This window comes from Phyllobates terribilis, unplaced genomic scaffold (assembly GCF_046119375.1).
Source record: "Phyllobates terribilis strain yellow unplaced genomic scaffold, ASM4611937v1 Scaffold_9__5_contigs__length_417890890, whole genome shotgun sequence".
Taxonomy (NCBI): domain Eukaryota; kingdom Metazoa; phylum Chordata; class Amphibia; order Anura; family Dendrobatidae; genus Phyllobates; species Phyllobates terribilis.
The window spans coordinates 185,456,452-185,477,814 of record NW_027362769.1 but is presented as its reverse complement, the minus strand read 5'-3'; the positions used below and the strand labels follow the sequence as shown (position 1 = coordinate 185,477,814).

The 21,363-nt window shown below is 48.3% G+C and overlaps 1 protein-coding gene across 1 annotated transcript in view; it reads right to left on the bottom strand.

The window, feature by feature from the left end:
- The window catches only part of GLI2 (GLI family zinc finger 2), a 294,201-nt gene extending 274,995 nt beyond the window's left edge, over positions 1 to 19,206 (bottom strand). The window contains exon 1 of the mRNA XM_073647502.1: positions 18,872 to 19,206. The gene's annotated coding sequence lies outside the window, so the exon portion shown is untranslated. The remainder of the gene's footprint in view (positions 1 to 18,871) is intronic.
- Positions 19,207 to 21,363: the final 2,157 nt, after the last annotated feature.

The following is a 21,363-nucleotide window of genomic DNA, read 5'->3' as shown; positions in this document are numbered from 1 at the left end:
AATGGAAATACTCTAAACAACCACAGCCTATCGATATACCCCACAGTATAAATGAAAAACATATAAAAAAAAAAAAGTTTGTTCTTAAATAACTGTGATGAAAACCAGGTGTCTTTTATGATCAAGTTAAAACACTCAGTGTGAATACACCCGAAAAATAAATTGTCCCCAAAATGATAAAACAAACAAGAAAAAAATAAATAAAACGTAACTAGCAATATTGCAGCCATTCAGTTTCCGCTGGGTTAGCCCCCACTTTTGCAGAGCGGATATACACTGATACAACTCCCCCCTGGATTCAGTGCAAATTTAAAGTTGGGAAAACTGGGTGACAAGTATTAAGAAGCCGAGATAGCAGCCAAATGTGTCCCAGAAATATGGCGATGGAGGGAAGTGGACGCTTAGCACCTCTGCCAGGGCTTATGGGGGGAAACAATAGAATCAGGCAAAAAACAAATCTCCACTAATCAGGTGTCTAAGATCGGCAGGATCTAATCATAACTTTAACTCAAGTATTAAAACCACCTAGGACATTTAATTATTACCCATTTCAGAAGTGAGTGCACGGTGCACAGACTTATGCAAATAGTAAACTTGTAATAATGTGATATATAAATGTAAGTCGTTCAGTGGTCCGATATAACTGTGGGACCCCAGACTCTGCTTCCGGGGCTGGGAACCTGCAGTCCGCTGAATAGAGTGTCATTTCTTTAGATTCAGTCACTCCATTCTTTGTAACCCCTGAAATGCTGCATACAGGACAATGGAGGTGACAGTGGTTTTATTCTCATGTTAATCCTCAACAGTCCATACTGACAGTAACACTGAGACAACCCCCCAGCAAAACAAAGACTCAAATATTTACCAGCCACTTAGGGGTTAAACAGTCTCAATCCAAAGGGGTCTGTCACCTCCAAAATGTTAACTAAGCCACTTATACCTGAACATAAGAGACAGCTCCAATAAGAATCATACCTGTAGTATTATTTCACATGCAAATAAGGGGGCTTTGGTGCCCCTTTAAAAGGGCTCAGTGCACGGTTAGGTCCCTCAGTATGCATGAGGAGCAGCGTCACATCTCGATTGACAGCAGTTAGGTGAATGCTGCCGCCGCTCACATAGGTGTCATTGTCGACTCATCGCTGACTCCTGTCTGCAGTACAGTACTGAGAGCAGCTGCAGACAGGAGCCGGCGAGCAGAGCAGACAGGAGCCAGCGAGCAGAGCAGACAGGAGCCAGCGAGCAGAGCAGACAGGAGCCAGCGAGCAAAGCAGACAGGAGCCGGCGAGCAAAGCAGACAGGAGCCGGCGAGCAGAGCAAAGCAGACAGGAGCCGGCGAGCAGAGCAGACAGGAGCTGGCGAGCAAAGCAGACAGGAGCCAGCGAGCAAAGCAGACAGGAGCCGGCGAGCAGAGCAGACAGGAGCCGGCGAGCAGAGCAGACAGGAGCCGGCGAGCAAAGCAGACAGGAGCCGGCGAGCAGAGCAAAGCAGACAGGAGCCGGCGAGCAGAGCAGACAGGAGCCGGCGAGCAAAGCAGATAGGAGCCGGCGAGCAAAGCAGACAGGAGCCGGCGAGCAGAGCAGACAGGAGCCGGCAAGCAGAGCAGACAGGAGCCGGCGAGCAGAGCAGACAGGAGCCAGCGAGCAGAGCAGACAGGAGCCGGCGAGCAGAGCAGACAGGAGCTGGCGAGCAGAGCAGACAGGAGCCAGCGAGCAGAGCAGAAAGGAGCCGGCGAGCAGAGCAGACAGGAGCCGGCGAGCAGAGCCGGCAATGATACCAGGAGAGTGCGGCTGCAGTATACAGCACCTGATTGTCAGATCTTGATTGACAGCGCTGAACTCAATCATTGGCGCAGAGCAACTGATCAAGTTCAGGCAGCGCTCACTTGTATGATGTCTATGAAGATATGACAGCGCTCAGGTGTAAGGGGCACTGAGTCCTTGGCCAGGCCATGGATGCACAGAAGCCCCCCATGCAAAATAATACTACGGGCATGTTTTTCTTATAGGGGCCAAGTCGCCCACAGTCCTGTATAAATAGTTTACTTAGTGTTTTGGGGGGAGCAGACTCCCTTTAAGGCCACGGCCCCACTATCAGTATCTGGTCAGTATTCGGTCAGTATTTGTTCTCAGGAGGGGGTGATAAATGCAGAATTGGTGACTTGTTTCTATTCTACCTTTTCTCTGATTGTTCCTCACCTGGTTTTGGCTCCAACTCCTGAGAAACAATACTGACCGAATACTGACCGAATACTGATAGTGGGGCCGTGACATAGTCCTTATCTCACACTGGACCTTCAACAAGAAACATCTTGCACAGAAATCAATGTGAAGGACTCGGGGAGAGAAAGGACAAGCTTCTGACTCTAAATGACCTGCAATCAGTATTCACAAAATGGCGACTCTTTAATATCCTGTATCCAGTTCATAGGCTGCTACTGTTCTCGGCAGCACGAGTCCTGTTTACTCAAGACGATGCGCTGCAGAATGATGATCTTTTGAGTTGCTTCATCTAATGAATGAGAATTTTTTTGCTCATCGGATGATTGGCCGCCTGTTTACACTGAAAGAATGTTCGTTTCACAATCAATTTTTACATTTTTCAGTATAAATGTACCTTATTGATGCATTTTGGTCAGTATTTTCCATCAGTATTTGTAAGCCAAGACAAGGAACAGGTCCAAAACATGGGAGGTGTACAAACCTCTCCATAATACTTTCTCTCTCTGCAGTTTTCACTTCTGGTTTTGGCAATAATTACTGACCAGAATATATGTGTGAATGAGGCCTCACTGTTGATGTCTGCAAATACTATGCCAATATTTGGGACCAACTTTATCTGCTGATTCATTTCTTAATAAATATTTATAGAGAACTAAGCTAAATTTTCAATTACAAATAAATACATCACCTGAATAGCTATAGCGTTACATCGTAATAGTCTATCTGCAGCCACCACTAGGGGGAGCTCCCTGTATACAGAAATACATGATACGATTCTGTCTGCAGCCACCACTAGGGGGAGCTCCCTGTATACAGAGATACATGATAAGATTCTGTCTGCAATTACCACTAGGGGGAGCTCCCTGTATACAGAGATACATGATAGGATTCTGTCTGCAGCCACCACTAGGGGGAGCTCCCTGTGTAAAGAGATACATGATAAGATCCTATCTGCAATTACCACTAGGGGGAGCTCCCTGTATACAGAGATACATGATAAGATCCTGTCTGCAGCCACCACTAGGGGGAGCTCTCTGTATACAGATACATGATGAGATTCTGTCTGCAGTCAGCACTAGGGGGAGCTCCCTATATACAGAGATACATGATAAGATTCTGTCTGCAGCCACCACTAGGGGGAGCTCCCTGTATACAGAGATACATGATAAGATCCTGTCTGCAGCCACCACTAGGGGGAGTTCCCTGTATACAGAAATACATGATGAGATTCTGTCTGCAGCCACCACTAGGGGGAGCTCCCTGTATACAGAGATACATGATAAGATTCTGTCTGCAGTCACCACTAGGGAGAGTTCCCTGTATACAGAGATACATGATAAGATCCTGTCTGCAGCCACCACTAGGGGGAGCTCCCTGTATACAGAGATACATGATAAGATTCTGTCTGCAGCCACCACTAGGGGGAGCTCCCTGTATACAGAGATACATGATAAGATCCTGTCTGCAGCCACCACTAGGGGGAGCTCCCTGTATACAGAGATACATGATAAGATTCTGTCTGCAGTCACCACTAGGGGGAGCTCCCTGTATACAGAGATACATGATAAGCTTCTGTCTGCAGTCACCACTAGAGGGAGCTCCCTGTATGCAGAGATACATGGTAAGATCCTGTCTGTGGTCACCACTAGGGGGAGCTCCCTGTATACAGAGATACATGGTAAGATCCTGTCTGCAGCCACCACTAGGGGGAGCTCCCTGTATGCAGAGATACATGATAAGAATAATTAATAATAATAATACAATTCTGAGCTCATTTACTAGCACTGTATTCTAAACTGTGTGATTTCTGATAGTATTTCTAAACATTTTTAGACTCCACCATCAGTGTCCATTATTGTCATTTTGAAGCATGTATCCAGTGTATCTATCATACTATCTGATGAGCTCCTGTATGTAATCCTATAATATATAATACTGTCTGCTGTATCTTGTGTGATATTGAGCAGCTGTATCTAAGCCTATCGTGTGTGATACTGGCTGCTTATCTGCTCTATCTGACCCTAACATCTGTGATACGGTCTTTTGAGCCGCTGTATCTAAGCTGTATCTGACCTGTGATACAGTCAGTGCATCTCCCCATTCTCCTATATATTACTGCACAGTCTGGCGGCCATGACTTGTGAGCTGTGTACATGGGCTATGGGCAGATGACCGCAGTCAGTCAGGCCCCCCGGGGGAAGCCGCTGCCTTATTAATGATCATTATTATGTGAGAATCCAGTAGATTTCTAAAATCTGTTTCTGTGGCTTGCGTTAAACAAACACGTGAGAGCGACTGATGCCCGCGCCCCGCGCTCTGCTGTATATTTTGGATTACCGGCCCTTATTTACTTTATTTTTTGGCACCGGCCGTTCGCAGGGAGCACAATATTTGTTTAAATTCCCTTTCATGCAGAGCACAGAAAAAATATCTTTTTTTTTTTTCCCTCCTCCCGGAATTCTCGCACAATGAAAGAGTCAGTTTATAACTCTGGACCCGGATCCCACCCTCTGCTACACTGCAAAATAATATTTAGATGAATGTTCTCAGCCCCCCGCTCCGGAGCCTCGCACCCAGAAACGATACGTTTATTTAATCCAGAAATCTGCATCTTCTGCCTGTTTATCACCTTGTAAAAAACCCTGATGGGAACAAATTATGGAGGGAAGTTGTCGGAGTTTTCATTTCATCTGGATACAAACATAAAAACAGGAACGTGCAGAAATAAACGAGACGCAATCATCATCCAAATGTATCAAGATAAAGCAAAAATGTATCATAATGAGGAAGCGCGGAGTTCACTCCCATCGGTTATTATAGCTTGTATTGCCACAGTTACCACGCACAAGACTCAATACATTTGTCACAACCAGAGCCATCTAATAACATGGGCAAATGGGGCTCTCACCAAGCAGTATGACCTAAAACATCCATCATGGCGCCAGGTCTGGCGTTACTTACAGTCTCTATAAACTTTGATCTTCCCTGTTTACCAAAAAATTGCCAGCACATTGAAGGCCTTGAATGCTTTAACTTGCCAAGTTTTTGCTTAAGGCCACAGCCCCATTATCAGTATTTTGCCGGGGTCCCGCTAGCGTATGGCATCGGATGCGATACACTGATGACACTCGGCTCCTGCTCTGCTGCGAGCGCGTCCGAATGTCAGTGCTCCGTGCTCCGCTCCTCTCGCACAGCTGCGGAGGAGGCAGAGAAAGTAATTTCTCCATCTCCTCTGTGGCTGGCGTCGGCAGGCATCGCACTGCACTCGGGTGATATCCGAGTGCAGTACAATTTTATGCAATGAACAAAATTTACAAGACGAAGAACTCATTTCTATGTTAATAACAACAATGTATCCTTAAAAAAAAATTAAGCAATGTGGTTTATCTGTATGGGATTTTTTTTGCGCACTCATAGACGTGAATCGTCGCTTCTCATCTGAAATCCGGGTTGAATAATAAATGCTGCAATTTTTTTCACGTGGACATTTGGTCCATGTTAAGGCTATGTTCTCACCATGAGCTTTTGATGAGTTTGTGATGTTGCAGATTTTCTGCACCTGTTAAGTAAAAGGCTCTGTTCACACACGTTGTGTTTTGCAGTATATTCTACTGCAGACTTTTATGCAGATTTTCAGCTGCATTTTGCAGTACCAGCAAAGTCTATGAGAAAACAGAATTCTCTGTTCACACATCTTGGTTTTTTTTTTGGTGCATATTTTGTGCCTTGGTTGTTTTTTTTGGAAAATAGAGCATGTCACTTCTTTCTTCATTTTTAGGTGGTTTTTCCCCCATAGGAAGTAATGGGTGGTGGAAAAAAAACGCTGAAAAAACGCACCAAAAACACAGCAAGAAACGCACCTGCATTTTTTCAGCGTTTTTTCTTCATTTTTGATGGCAAAATAGAGTGGGGTTCTTTTTTTTCAAAGAACTTTATGTACATGCATAAATAGAGACAGAAGGACACTGAAAAAAACACTGCAACAATGCATCAAAAACGCAACAAAACCTGCGTTTTTGATGCAGCTGTTTTCCTGCCAGAGAAAAGTTTGCAGCAAATTTGCAGCAGATTTCTGACATATTAAAACCACAACGTGTGTGAACATAGCCAAATGGGTTACTTGCGTTTTTCCTAAAATATGTAGCATCAAAAACTCATCATGGGAACGTAGCCTATTGAATAACACTGGTCAAAGTGCTATCAGTGTTTTCCACGGACATGACTCGGACCCAAAATACGGTTGTGTGAACGTACCCTATCAGTGGACAATATATAATGCGGGAGTTCTGGATAGCTTACATAAGAATGCTATTGCAACAGAGCCTCAGCTGTGAGAAGGTTTTGGTCAGGACGGGTTGTCAGACTCTAAATACAAACAATCATATTCTCATTTACTGACAACAAGCAGAGATCTTAGAATATAAAACTCAAAGAGAAAGTTGCTAAAGTTTCTGTGATGAAATGAATGAGTTTTTTTTTTACGTAAATTGACACATTTTTTAAATCTTCTAAAAAACTAGAATCGGAAAACTTCAGCTGAAAATGGGAAATATTTGACTCTTCTTGTCTCCATATCTGGCAACTTTAGTAACATCGTATGTGAGCTGCAAATAAGTATCAACACAAGAAGCAGAAAAGGTTCCACTGTTGGGTGCGCGGCCACTTTAAGGCTCCGGGCCGTCATGGGGGCTCCGTATGGATAACGTCTGGCGGTGATTTGATATCTTGGGAACCTTTTAATGGCCTGACTTGAACGTGCCTCAGAGGTGATGTCATGAAGACCTTGCAAGTCTATTCAAGTTTTTTAGAAGACCTCAGGGACAATCAGAGGCTTCCAAACATATGCACGGAAAATAATCCCCCCCACCTCCCAAAAACAATGCAGGGCTGTGGGTGAAAGCTTCATGCAGAAGGTGGTGGTGGTTTCCAAAGGAAAATGATATACTCCCCCCCACCAATTTTACAAGGGAGCTTTCAGCTGGTTAGGACACAAGGGGAGGCACATTTGCTTGTTATATATTATTATTGCCCTATTTCATGGCTGTGCTGTATCTGTCATGGCGCCATGCACAGGCTGAGCCGCACTGATGATGGCGGCGGCGATGTTGCTGCAGTCATGTGACTGCGGGTATATAACGCCGTGTGCTATAACATGATGTCACGTTCCACCACGACCGCCATATAATATTGGATCAGGAATAGGGAAGATGCAAGGTCTCGCTCGTGGCGGTATTAGTAGTTGCATTTTTTCAACGGATGAATATTCCGCTACTTATTATTGATGACATACGATATATACAGGTCATTAGTACAGCATAAAAGATCTGCAGGAAACTTTGTAACGAATCCCAGCAGCTAAACTCAGCAGGTCCTTTATTGTCCTTATTCCCGGTCTTTGGTCCTTACTATGTCAGTGGGGCGGTCAAGAATGTGAACGAGACAATAATCTGTAATAATGCGGCTCCATATAAAATGACCTTCTACAATATGTAAAAAAAAGGAAAGAACTTGTAAATTGGGGGCTGCATTCTGCGGGAGCTCGTAATACGCCTCTGCGTCCAGCTCCCCTGCTGCTCCAGACTCATCATAGATCAGGTTGCAGCAGAGCAAATTTTTCAAATTCCACAAGAAAATGACTTAAGAAGGTCACCCCTGCCCCAAAATACCAGCACTGCACCATCACGGCCAACCTGGAGTGTTATCTGCAGGGGAAGGGACAACAAATGCTACTCCCCCTGCGCTGCACTACACCAGCTGGATCCTCTGACAAGCCAATTGCTAGAAGCCCAGTTTTTATTTAATTCAGGGGATTATTCTGGTGCTGGATATTGGGGTTCAGTCTTGGGACATCGCAGACAACAAAGCTGCTAAGGGCAAAAGTAAGAAACCTACGAATAACAGCAAATCGTTCCTAGAGGGGATTCACATCACATCACACCGGCTGAGCTCCCTGCGGCTGACGATGAAATCAAAGCCACAAGCTTGTGTATTTAAGACCAATAATGTAACCACGACAGCGCGCTCGCTATCCAAATACTATATATATACACATCCCTGAATGCGCAAAACCGGATCAGAAGATGTATGGAGGGATCCGAGATCACCAACACTCAGCAGAACAAGAAGATCCGCAGCAGCTAAGGCGACATTCCTGGCATAAGGCATCTGTTCACACTGAGCACATACACAGTGATATGTAAAAGTTTGGGCACCCCTGGTCAAAGTTCCTGTTCCTGTGAACAGTTAAGCAAGTTGAAGATGAAATGAACTAAAAGGCCTAAAGTTACAGAGGACACATTTCATTTGCATTTTAGGCAAAATATAAATATATATATTTTTATCTTTTACATTTTATGTAATGCAAAAGTTTGGGCGCCCTGCGTGGTTAGTACTTTGAATGTACCTACCTTCTTGGGAAGAAGCTAAACCACCCTATCTACCAGTCTGGGGCTTGTGGGACATTATTACTACCTAAGGGTAATCGGCTCTAGATGTTTAACTCATCATGTTGGTATTGACAAACTTGTTGCTGGTGGTCCTGGTACTCCACAACATCACAGCACACTGTGTGATTCTACCACTAGTATCTGACTTACATAGACCACCTGGGTCAGCGTCCTACTATTAGTTCAATGAGCCTTGCTTCCCTAGCCCACGACTTCATATAGGTCTACTCATTGCCTCTGAATGGTGTTTTTAGGTTGTTGTTTTTTTACACTGGTCCCTATGCACATTGGTTTTATCCATTTTGCTCATTTTCTCTGTTTGTCCTATGTATTTACCTGAATTTAATAAAGATTTTGTTATACTTTTGCATAAAAAAAACTCCTAGTTTCTCTGGTTCTCTACATGCTCTCTGGAGTTATATGGACACACTCTTGCATATGCATGTTGTTGTGCCCTAGTTCAAGATGATTTTGGGAAACTTAGTATAAATGGTTAGTACCTGGTAGCCCCCTCTTTTGCAATATCACAGCTTGAAAACGCTTTTTGTAGCCAGACAAGTGTCTTTCTATTCTTGTCTGAGGGATTTTCCTTGGAGAATTCTTCCAGTTCTGTGAGATTTCTGGGTTGTCTTGCCTCCTCTGCTATTTTGAGGTCTCAACACAGATTTTCAATGATGTTCAGATCAGGGGACTGTGAGGGCCATTGTAAAACCTTCAGCTTGCGCCTTTTGAGGTCGTGTATTGTGGATGGTGACGTATGTTTAGGATCATTATCCATTTGTAGAAGCCATCCTCTTCATCCTCTTTTCATCTTCAGCTTTTTACAGATGGTGTTATGTTTGCATCAAGAATGTGCTGAAATTTCATTGAATCCATTCTTCCCTCTACCCGTGAAATTTTCCCCGTGCCATTGGATGGAACACAACCCCAAAGCAGGATTGATCCACCATCATGCTTAATGGTTGGTGGGATGTTCTTTTCCTGAAATTCTCTGCTTTTTCTCCACACATACCATTGATCATTGTGGCCAAAGACTTCTATTTTACGTCATCGGTCTACCGGAATTGTTTCCAGAAAGCATCAGGCTTGTTTAGATGTCTTTTTGCAGTTCTGATGCTGAACTTTTATGGTGAGGACGCAGGAGAGGTTTTCTTCTGATGACTCTTCCATGAAGGCCATATTTGTGCAGGTGTCTCTGAACAGTAGAACAATGGACCACAACTCCAGAGTCAGCTAAATCTTTCTGAAGGTCTTTTGCAGTCAAGCGGGGGTTCTGATTTGCCTCTCTAGCAATCCTATGAACAGTTCTCACTTACATTTTGCTTTGTCTTCCAGACCTTATCTTGACCTCCATTGTTCCTGGTAACTGCCATTTCTTAACTACATTTCAAACTGAGGAAAGGGCAACTTGAATACCCTTTGCTATCTTCTTATAGCCTTCTCCTGCTTTGTGGCCTCCACCATTTTCATTCTTCGAGTGCACAGCAGCTGCTTAGAAGAACCCATGGCTGCTGTACAATGTTTTCTGCGGCAAAAGGTTAGAGGAGGCTGGGTTTTTATAAAGCTCCCATGCTCCTTTAGGCTGTGTGCCTACGATGCGTTTTTGGTGCTTATTTGCAGCGCGTAAACGCTCCAGAAACACATTGCATACCTTATCCCATGACTTCCCTATGAAGTTCTGTGAACATGGTCAGGATTTTTTCTGCGCAGATTTTACTCGCAGAAAAAATACGGACATGACCAATTCTTGTGCGTTTCTGCATGCATATTTGCCTATACAATGCATTGGAAAAACGCATGGCAAATACGCATGCAAAAATGCGTCAAATACGCGTCAAAAACGCATGTAAAACCCCCATGCGTTTTTCTGCCAAAGAGATGCAGAAATGCTCAGGAAAATTTCTGCTTCATTTCTGCATCGTGGGCACTAAGCCTTAGATGGTTTGACTTGGACACTTGGATTATTTAGCGGCAGATTATTGTATACAGCTCCGTACACTTTAAATACTTTTTAATTTACATGTTAGGCTGTGTGCCCACGTAGCATTTTTCAAGCGTATATGCTGCGGAATTTCCGCAGCGTAAACGCTTGAAAAACGCATGTATATCCGCACCCCATGGTCCCCAATGGGATTCCGCAAGTTCTATGCACATGCTGCGGATTTTTCCGCAGCGTTTATGCCGCGTTCAAAAATCCGCAGCATGTCATTTCATTTTGCGTTTCCGCAAGCGGAATTGCCTTTGTCCAATGCATAAAAAACGCAAGGCAATTCCGCATGTGGAAAACGCGTGATAACCGCGCGAAAAATGCGCGATAAACGCGTGCGGAATTCCGCATGCGTTTTTCCGGGAGAGGACTTGCATTTATGCAGCAGAAATTTTCTGCTTCATAAATGCAACGTGGGCACATAGCCTTAAGGGTTTGTCCGGTTTACTATATTGATATCCTCTCCTTGGGACAAGTCATCAGTAACAGATCTGTGGGAGTCCGACACGCAGAACCCCCAATAATCAGCCCTGTTTTCAGCTCTGGCAGCATGAACACAATGAGCGGAGCCAGATCAGCACAGCTCCGCACACCGTGTATTGACTGCTGCTGCTAGGAACTGCAGCTCTGATCCTATTGAAATGAATAGGAAATGACCTGCAATACCTGAGAACGGCCACTATATGGTGTGTGGAGCTGTGCGGATCCGGCTCCGTTCATTGTTTACATCCAGTAGACCCTAAATATAACAGAGCGAGTGCAACAATGGAGTCCGGGGCCCCTACACTATGGATAATATGTTCTGAATATAACACACAGGGCAGGGGCCCGGGGCCCTATACTATAAATAGCGGACCCTGAATGTAACACACAGGGCAGGGCCCGGGGCCCCATACTATAAATAGTGGACCCTGAATATAACACACAGGGCAGGGCCCGGGGCCCTATACTATAAATAGCAGACCCTGAATATAACACACAGGGCAGGGGCCCGGGGCCCTATACTATAAATAGCAGACCCTGAATATAACACACAGGGCAGGGGCCCGGGGCCCTATACTATAAATAGCGGACCCTGAATATAACACACAGGGCAGGGGCCCGGGGCCCCATACTATAAATAGCAGACCCTGAATATAATACACAGGGCAGGGCCCGGGGCCCCATACTATAAATAGCAGACCCTGAATATAATACACAGGGCAGGAGCCCGGGGCCCTATACTATAAATAGCAGACCCTGAATATAATACACAGGGCAGGGCCCGGGGCCCCATACTATAAATAGCGGACCCTGAATATAACACACAGGGCAGGAGCCCGGGGCCCCATACTATAAATAGCGGGCCCTGAATATAACACACAGGGCAGGGGCCCGGGGCCCTATACTATAAATAGTGGACCCTGAATATAACACACAGGGCAGGGGCCCGGGGCCCTATACTATAAATAGTGGACCCTGAATATAACACACAGGGCAGGGCCCGGGGCCCTATACTATAAATAGCAGGCCCTGAATATAACACACAGGGCAGGAGCCCGGGGCCCCATACTATAAATAGCGGGCCCTGAATATAACACACAGGGCAGGGGCCCGGGGCCCTATACTATAAATAGTGGACCCTGAATATAACACACAGGGCAGGGCCCGGGGCCCTATACTATAAATAGTGGACCCTGAATATAACACACAGGGCAGGGCCCGGGGCCCTATACTATAAATAGTGGACCCTGAATATAACACACAGGGCAGGAGCCCGGGGCCCTATACTATAAATAGTGGACCCTGAATATAACACACAGGGCAGGGGCCCGGGGCCCTATACTATAAATAGTGGACCCTGAATATAACACACAGGGCAGGGGCCCGGGGCCCTATACTATAAATAGCAGGCCCTGAATATAACACACAGGGCAGGGGCCCGGGGCCCTATACTATAAATAGTGGACCCTGAATATAACACACAGGGCAGGGCCCGGGGCCCTATACTATAAATAGCAGACCCTGAATATAACACACAGGGCAGGGGCCCGGGGCCCTATACTATAAATAGCAGGCCCTGAATATAACACACAGGGCAGGAGCCCGGGGCCCCATACTATAAATAGCAGGCCCTGAATATAACACACAGGGCAGGAGCCCGGGGCCCCATACTATAAATAGCGGGCCCTGAATATAACACACAGGGCAGGGGCCCGGGGCCCTATACTATAAATAGTGGACCCTGAATATAACACACAGGGCAGGGGCCCGGGGCCCTATACTATAAATAGTGGACCCTGAATATAACACACAGGGCAGGGCCCGGGGCCCTATACTATAAATAGTGGACCCTGAATATAACACACAGGGCAGGGGCCCGGGGCCCTATACTATAAATAGTGGACCCTGAATATAACACACAGGGCAGGGGCCCGGGGCCCTATACTATAAATAGCAGGCCCTGAATATAACACACAGGGCAGGAGCCCGGGGCCCTATACTATAAATAGCAGGCCCTGAATATAACACACAGGGCAGGGGCCCGGGGCCCTATACTATAAATAGCGGACCCTGAATATAACACACAGGGCAGGGCCCGGGGCCCTATACTATAAATAGTGGACCCTGAATATAACACACAGGGCAGGGGCCCGGGGCCCTATACTATAAATAGCAGGCCCTGAATATAACACACAGGGCAGGAGCCCGGGGCCCTATACTATAAATAGCGGACCCTGAATATAACACACAGGGCAGGGCCCGGGGCCCCATACTATAAATAGCAGGCCCTGAATATAACACACAGGGCAGGGGCCCGGGGCCCTATACTATAAATAGTGGACCCTGAATATAACACACAGGGCAGGGGCCCGGGGCCCGGGGCCCTATACTATAAATAGCAGACCCTGAATATAACACACAGGGCAGGGCCCGGGGCCCCATACTATAAATAGTGGACCCTGAATATAACACACAGGGCAGGGGCCCGGGGCCCTATATTATAAATAGCGGACCCTGAATATAACACACAGGGCAGGGGCCCGGGGCCCTATACTATAAATAGCGGACCCTGAATATAACACACAGGGCAGGGCCCGGGGCCCTATACTATAAATAGCGGACCCTGAATATAACACACAGGGCAGGGGCCCGGGGCCCTATACTATAAATAGTGGACCCTGAATATAACACACAGGGCAGGGGCCCGGGGCCCTATACTATAAATAGTGGACCCTGAATATAACACACAGGGCAGGGGCCCGGGGCCCCATACTATAAATAGCGGACCCTGAATATAACACACAGGGCAGGGGCCCGGGGCCCTATACTATAAATAGCGGACCCTGAATATAACACACAGGGCAGGGGCCCGGGGCCCTATACTATAAATAGCAGACCCTGAATATAACACACAGGGCAGGGGCCCGGGGCCCCATACTATAAATAGCGGACCCTGAATATAACACACAGGGCAGGGCCCGGGGCCCCATACTATAAATAGCAGGCCCTGAATATAACACACAGGGCAGGGGCCCGGGGCCCCATACTATAAATAGCGGACCCTGAATATAACACACAGGGCAGGGCCCGGGGCCCCATACTATAAATAGCAGACCCTGAATATAACACACAGGGCAGGGGCCCGGGGCCCCATACTATAAATAGCAGGCCCTGAATATAACACACAGGGCAGGGGCCCGGGGCCCTATACTATAAATAGCAGGCCCTGAATATAACACACAGGGCAGGGCCCGGGGCCCTATACTATAAATAGCAGACCCTGAATATAACACACAGGGCAGGGGCCCGGGGCCCCATACTATAAATAGCAGGCCCTGAATATAACACACAGGGCAGGGCCCGGGGCCCTATACTATAAATAGCAGGCCCTGAATATAACACACAGGGCAGGGGCCTGGGGACTTATACTATAAATAGTGGACCCTGAATATAACACACAGGGCAGGGGCCCGGGGCCCTATACTATAAATGGACACAAACCTTCTCTCTCTCGGTCGCTGCCGTACAGTGTGGACTGTGAACAGCGAATCTTCGTATTTATGGCGATTACGTTGTATCCGGATACAGTAAATATTTACAATTCTAGAACACAATAAACACAAATGTTACAATCATCTCTTCACATTTATAATTTCCCTTCAGTTTCTGCTCCAGAGTCTGAATTTATATAAAACTTTCTTCTATAATGTGTCCGTAGTTTCCCAGCCATTCTCCCTCGTCCTCGCCGCTTGCGCCGGGCTCATTTGTACCCAGCCTGCCGCCGCCGCCGCCACATTCACATCCAACCTGTTTTCACTTCACGATTGTGCAGGATTAAGTCTAAAACAAACTTTCTTCACAAACTCCCAATCCCTGCACAAAATGTTCTTAACAGCGACAACTTCAGTGCAAACAACAGACATGTGCCGTCGCCCCAGGATCCAGCACCGACCCCTGGATCCTCTGCCCTGCACTCACCCCTGGGGCTGTTAAACAGTTAACACGTGAGCAATGCTCAGGGCTGGAGGAAGTGATTGTCTCTGATGCACATTCCTCATAACCCTGGATGACTCTCAGCTTTATCACTGAGGTTTGCAGCTGCTCAGCTCCAGACTTGACCCTCAGTTCTTCCTCCTATCTCCTGAGTATCAGTATTTCCCTGTAGAGCAATCCCTCAGATAACACTTCTGTCTTCAGACTATTGAGGAGTGATGGGGAGTCTGAGCTTCTCACCTTCACCTGCTAAGCAGATAATGTGACAGATACCACCGAGTACTAGCATAACTGCTCCGTGTGGCCATAATTCATGATGTATCAACTGTGCATAGCAATGTATCCATAATAACTATAATGTTTCTTGCAGAAATTTCTGTGACTATTCCTCCCATTCAACATGTAATCAGTTCTGAAAGAGCAGAATTCATCAGGACACACCATACTTCATAATACCAGTGTGGATATGGGGGCAGGTACTTGTAAAATGGTTCTGCATCAATATTAGCAGGTTCTGATAGGATAGTTTTGGATATGTGTGCATGCTGCAGGCTGAAAATACAGTTCTAATTTATGGGGACAGGGTCTGTGTCTATGCTCTGTGTAGGCTCTCAATGCAGTCTCTGGTTATGGGGCATGGAGATGGCAGCTCTGGGTATGGGGCATAGAGCAGGCAGCTCTGGGTATGGAGCACCAGGCAACTCTGGGTATTGGGTATGGAGCTGGCAGATCTGGGTATGGGGTATGGAGCTGGCAGCTCTGGGTATGGGGCATGTAGCTGGCAGCTCTGGGTATGGGGCATGGAGCTGGCAGCTCTGGGTATGGGGCATGGAGCAGGCAGCTCTGGGTATGGGGCATGGAGCTGGCAGCTCTGGGTATGGGGCATGGAGCTGGCAGCTCTGGGTATTGGGTATGGAGCTGGCAGCTCTGGGTATGGGGCATGGAGCTGGCAGCTCTGGGTATGGGGCATGGAGCTGGCAGCTCTGGGTATTGGGAATGGAGCTGGCAGCTCTGGGTAAGGGGCATGGAGCTGGCAGTTCTGGGTATGGGGCATGGAGCAGGCAGCTCTGGGTATGGGACATGGAGCAGGCAGCTCTTGGTATGGGGCATGGAGCAGGCAGCTCTTGGTATGGGGCATGTAGCTGGCAGCTCTGGGTATGGGGCATGTAGCTGGCAGCTCTGGGTATTGGGTATGGAGCTGGCAGCTCTGGGTATGGGGCATGGAGGTGGCAGCTCTGGGTATGGGGCTGGCAGCTCTGGGTATGGGGCATGGAGCTGGCAGCTATGGGGATGGGGCATAGAGCAGGCAGCTCTGGGTATGGGGCATGGAGCAGGCAGCTCTGGGTATGGGGCATGGAGCTGGCAGCTCTGGGTATGGGGTATGGAGTGGGCAGCTCTTGGTATGGAGCATGTAGCTGGCAGCTCTGGGTATGGGGTATGGATCCGATAGCTCTGGGTATGGGGTATGGAGCTGGCAGCTCTGGGTATGGGGCATGTAGCTGGCAGCTCTGGGTATGGGGCATGGAGCAGGCAGCTCTGGGTATGGGACATGGAGCATGCAGTTCTTGGTATGGGGCATGGAGCTGGCAGCTCTTGGTATGGGGCATGGAGCTGGCAGCTCTGGGTATGGGGCTGGCAGCTCTGGGTATGGGGCATGGAGCTGGCAGCTCTGGGGATGGGGCATAGAGCAGGCAGATCTGGGTATGGGGCATGTAGCAGACAGCTCTGGGTATGGGGCATGTAGCAGGTAGCTCTGGGTATGGGGCATGAAGCAGGCAGCTCTGGGTATGGGGCATGCAGCTGGCAGCTCTGGGTATTGGGTATGGAGCTGGCAGCTCTGGGTATGGGGCATGGAGCTGGCAGCTCTGGGTATGGGGCATGTAGCAGGCAGCTCTGCGTATGGGGCATGGAGCAGGCAGCTCTGGGTATGGGGCATGTAGCTGGCAGCTCTGGTTATTGGGTATGGAGCTGGCAGCTCTGGGTATGGGGCATGGAGCTGGCAGCTCTGGGTAAGGGGCTGGCAGCTCTGGGTATGGGGTATGGAGCTGGCAGCTCTGGGTATGGGGTATGGAGCTGGCTGCTCTGGGTATGGGGCATGGAGCAGGCAGCTCTGGGTATGGGGCATGGAGCAGGCAGATCTGGGTATGGGGCATGTAGCTGGCAGCTCTGGGTATGGGGCATGTAGCTGGCAGCTCTGGGTATTGGGTATGGAGCTGGCAGCTCTGGGTATGGGGCATGGAGCTGGCAGCTCTGGGTATGGGGCTGGCAGCTCTGGGTATGGGGCATGTAGCTGGCAGCTCTGGGGATGGGGCATAGAGCAGGCAGCTCTGGGTATGGGGTATGGAGCAGGCAGCTCTGGGTATGGGGCATGGAGCAGGCAACTCTGGGTATGGGGCATGGAGCAGGCAGCTCTGGGTATGGGGTATGGAGTGGGCAGCTCTGGGTATGGAGCATGTAGCTGGCAGCTCTGGGTATGGAGCTGGCAGATCTGGGTATGGGGTATGGAGCTGGCAGATCTGGGTATGGGGTATGGAGCTGGCAGCTCTGGGTATGGGGCATGTAGCTGGCAGCTCTGGGTATGGGGCATGGAGCAGGCAGCTCTGGGTATGGGACATGGAGCATGCAGCTCTTGGTATGGGGCATGGAGCTGGCAGCTCTGGGTATGGGGCATGGAGCTGGCAGCTCTGGGTATGGGGCTGGCAGCTCTGGGTATGGGGCATGGAGCTGGCAGCTCTGGGGATGGGGCATAGAGCAGGCAGATCTGGGTATGGGGCATGTAGCAGACAGCTCTGGGTATGGGGCATGTAGCAGGCAGCTCTGGGTATGGGGCATGGAGCAGGCAGCTCTGGATATTGGGTATGGAGCTGGCAGCTCTGGGTATGGGGCATGGAGCTGGCAGCTCTGGGTATGGGGCATGGAGCAGGCAGCTCTGGGTATGGGGCATGTAGCAGGCAGCTCTGGGTATGGGGCATGGAGCAGGCAGCTCTGGGTATGGGGCATGTAGCTGTCAGCTCTGGGTATTGGGTATGGAGCTGGCAGCTCTGGGTATGGGGCATGTAGCAGGCAGCTCTGGGTATGGGGCATGGAGCAGGCAGCTCTGGGTATGGGGCATGTAGCTGTCAGCTCTGGGTATGGGGCATGGAGCAGGCAGCTCTGGGTATGGGGCATGGAGCTGGCAGCTCTGGGGATGGGGCATGGAGCTGGCAGCTCTGGGGATGGGGCATGGAGCTGGCACACTTTCCTTAGGGCATGTTCATATGTTCTGGCTCCTTATGGCTTCGCAGTCTCAGTTCTTGGCATCACACAGATTGTAAACTTTGCACAAACTTCACCCAACTGTAATAATGAGGAGCAGGAGAAGCGCTCGGCACCAGGAGCTGACTATTCACACAGTGAGCGGCTTTACCCCCAGCATTGTGTTCCACATAAAAGGAGGATTGTGTCATTGTTTCCAGCGGCATTGTCTGCTCCTCTGCGGCTTCTGTCACTGAGCTGCGACCCTGGCACATGAATACAGGGGGCAATGCACAGGGGACAATGGGGGCAAATACTGACAAGGGGGAATTGGGGATCCATGGAGCAGCAAGTACTGAGCCCCAATATATACAGAGGGGCACATGGCAGGACTGCACCCTATCACATAGCACTGTGTTCCCCCAGTAAAGGAGCAGCAGACCCCCAGATACAGGCACAGAGCATTAGACATGTACAGGGCTGGGTATCAGGTATGAAGCACTTACCTCCGGGGTAATAATCCTAGGGTCCAGCAGACATGGGGGTCCTGGGCAGATCAGGAGGAGGGGGCCATGGTCAGAGCTGCCAGCATCTGGGGTCCATTGGGGTTCAGCCCAGGTTCCCCAGAAAGAGAAGCCAGAAAGAGCGGAGAAGAGGAATCCAGAATCCGGGGGAGGCGCAGTCCAGGGGGCTTGGTTCCCTCGGAGGAGCTCAGTCCGGGGTCTGGGGGTCCAGGGAGGGGTCCAGGGAGGGAGCCTCGGATTGTCGGGGGAGCGCAGAGCCTGCAGCAGCCTGAAGTCCCGGGGAAGTTGAATGCAGAATAAAGTTTGGAGCCTCCTCCCCCCAAACTGTGTCACTGCCCCCCTGACTGGAGTCAGATGATCTGAGCCCATTACTTCAGCCCTGACTGATCTGTTTTCAATCTTCCCTCCTCCTCCTCCCTGCCCCCCCCCATCATCCCCTCCCTGCCCCCCCCCTCACCCTCTCCCACCCTGCCCCCCCCCTCACTCCATCCATTTGCTGCTCCTGATGGGAATGGGGCTCATTAAAGTCACAGCTCAGGCTCTGAGGGGTTAACCCTGCCGGGATGATGGGGGTGATGGTGATGTCTGCAGGGGATCCTCTCCACAGCCCCCCAGTACACTCATCACTGATCAGCCCCTCATCAGCGTCTGTGACGGAAAGTTTCCCCGATTTGTTACATTGTTGCAGCCTCCGGTCCAATCAGAAGGAATCTCTGCTCATCTGGAAACTGTATCCAGCTTTATTCAGAGTAAATTATTGATCGGGAGTGATCGCTCCTTCATGTCGCAGGAGTTGATGCTCATCCGACCTTGCGGTTTTAAAAGTTTTCTTTGTTGTGGTTTTATTCGTTTTATAGACTTTGTATTATTTGCATTAATTAGATCTAAAGCTGCATTTACACTCTGCACACGTTGTGATTTGTGGGGCGTTTACTGTGCAGGTCATTTGTGGTTTTATCAATCTATTGTTGATAAGTTGCTTGCGGTTTTGCTGTGGGTTATTAGTGCGGCTTTGCGCCGCTATGTGTGAACAGACTCTAAAAATAAATTCTTTATGTCGCTACAACAAAACGCATGGACTGATGTGAAGATGAGGGAATTCTTCCCAGTACAAACTCAATAACCGTCCATGTCTGGAGAGGTTTTATGCTGCAGAAGTTGTGCATTTGTTTTCTACGTAAGTGTACGGCATTGAGAAGATTTCATGGCAGCTCAGCCCTGGCCTTTGCAGAAAGGTTATACGTCCATGGGCACTTGTGGATTCTGTACCCCATATGAGCAGTGTAACCCTACTGATGTCCGGCATGTAAAAATTATATTGGTGGAGTGAACACTGGACATGGATAAAACTGAGTCACTATTTGGACATGATTGGTGACACCAAGTATTTGCATTCCAACGCCGGCTGTCCAGTACTAAGCCATTGTACTCAGCGGAAGTCACAAAGAGGACTCCTAACATCCTTTATAGGGTCAGGTCATTTGCCCGTTGGCTTCCAGGCATGGGTTGGATTCACCATGTAATGTGATGTGCCGCACAAGTTCACAGTCATATCAGGCAATTGTCACGTCCCTTCCTGTTGCCAATAAAATCTGTCATAAAATGTCACAAGACTTAAGTTAAATTTTGGCTAAATCTCTATCCTCTTGTTATACCCTCACTACAACAATTTTAATGTCCTCTCTCATTAATGAGTGTAAGTTCTTCATCCTCAGGGGTTGTGTCTGGTATTTCAGTTTATCTCCAATTCAAGAGAATACAAAATGCAGTCCAGAGATTCATACCGCCCTGTGTGAAATGTAATTAATATTGCAATATTATATTTTGCACATGTACATCAGGACAAAAACACTCTAAGGCATTACTTTTGTTCACATAGATACAAGATAACATCCTGTCTGCAACCACCACTAGGGGGAGCTCCCTGTATACAGAGATACATAATAAGATTCTGTCTGCAACCACCACTAGGGGGAGCTCCCTGTTTTTAGAAATACAGTGTGTACGGAAAGTATTCGGACCCCTTTAAATTTTTCACTCTTTGTTTCATTGCAGCCATTTGGTAAATTCTAAAAAGTTCATTTTTTTTCTCATTAAAGTCCACTCTGCACCCCATCTTGACCGAAAAACCCCCAGAAATGTAGAAATTTTTGCAAATTTATTAAAAAAGAAAAACTGAAATATCACACGGTCATAAGTATTCAGACCCTTTGCTCAGTTTTGAGTAGAAGCCCCCTTTTGAGCTAGTACAGCCATGAGTCTTCTTGGGAATGATGCAACAAGTTTTTCACCCCTGGATTTGGGGGTCCTCTGCCATTCTTCCTTGCAGATCCTCTCCAGTTCCGTCAGGTTGGATGGTGATCGTTGGTGGACAGCCATTTTCAGGTCTCTCCAGAGATGCTCAATTGGGTTTAGGTCAGGGCTCTTCCTGGACCAGTCAAGAATGGTCACAGAGTTGTTCTGAAGCCACTCCT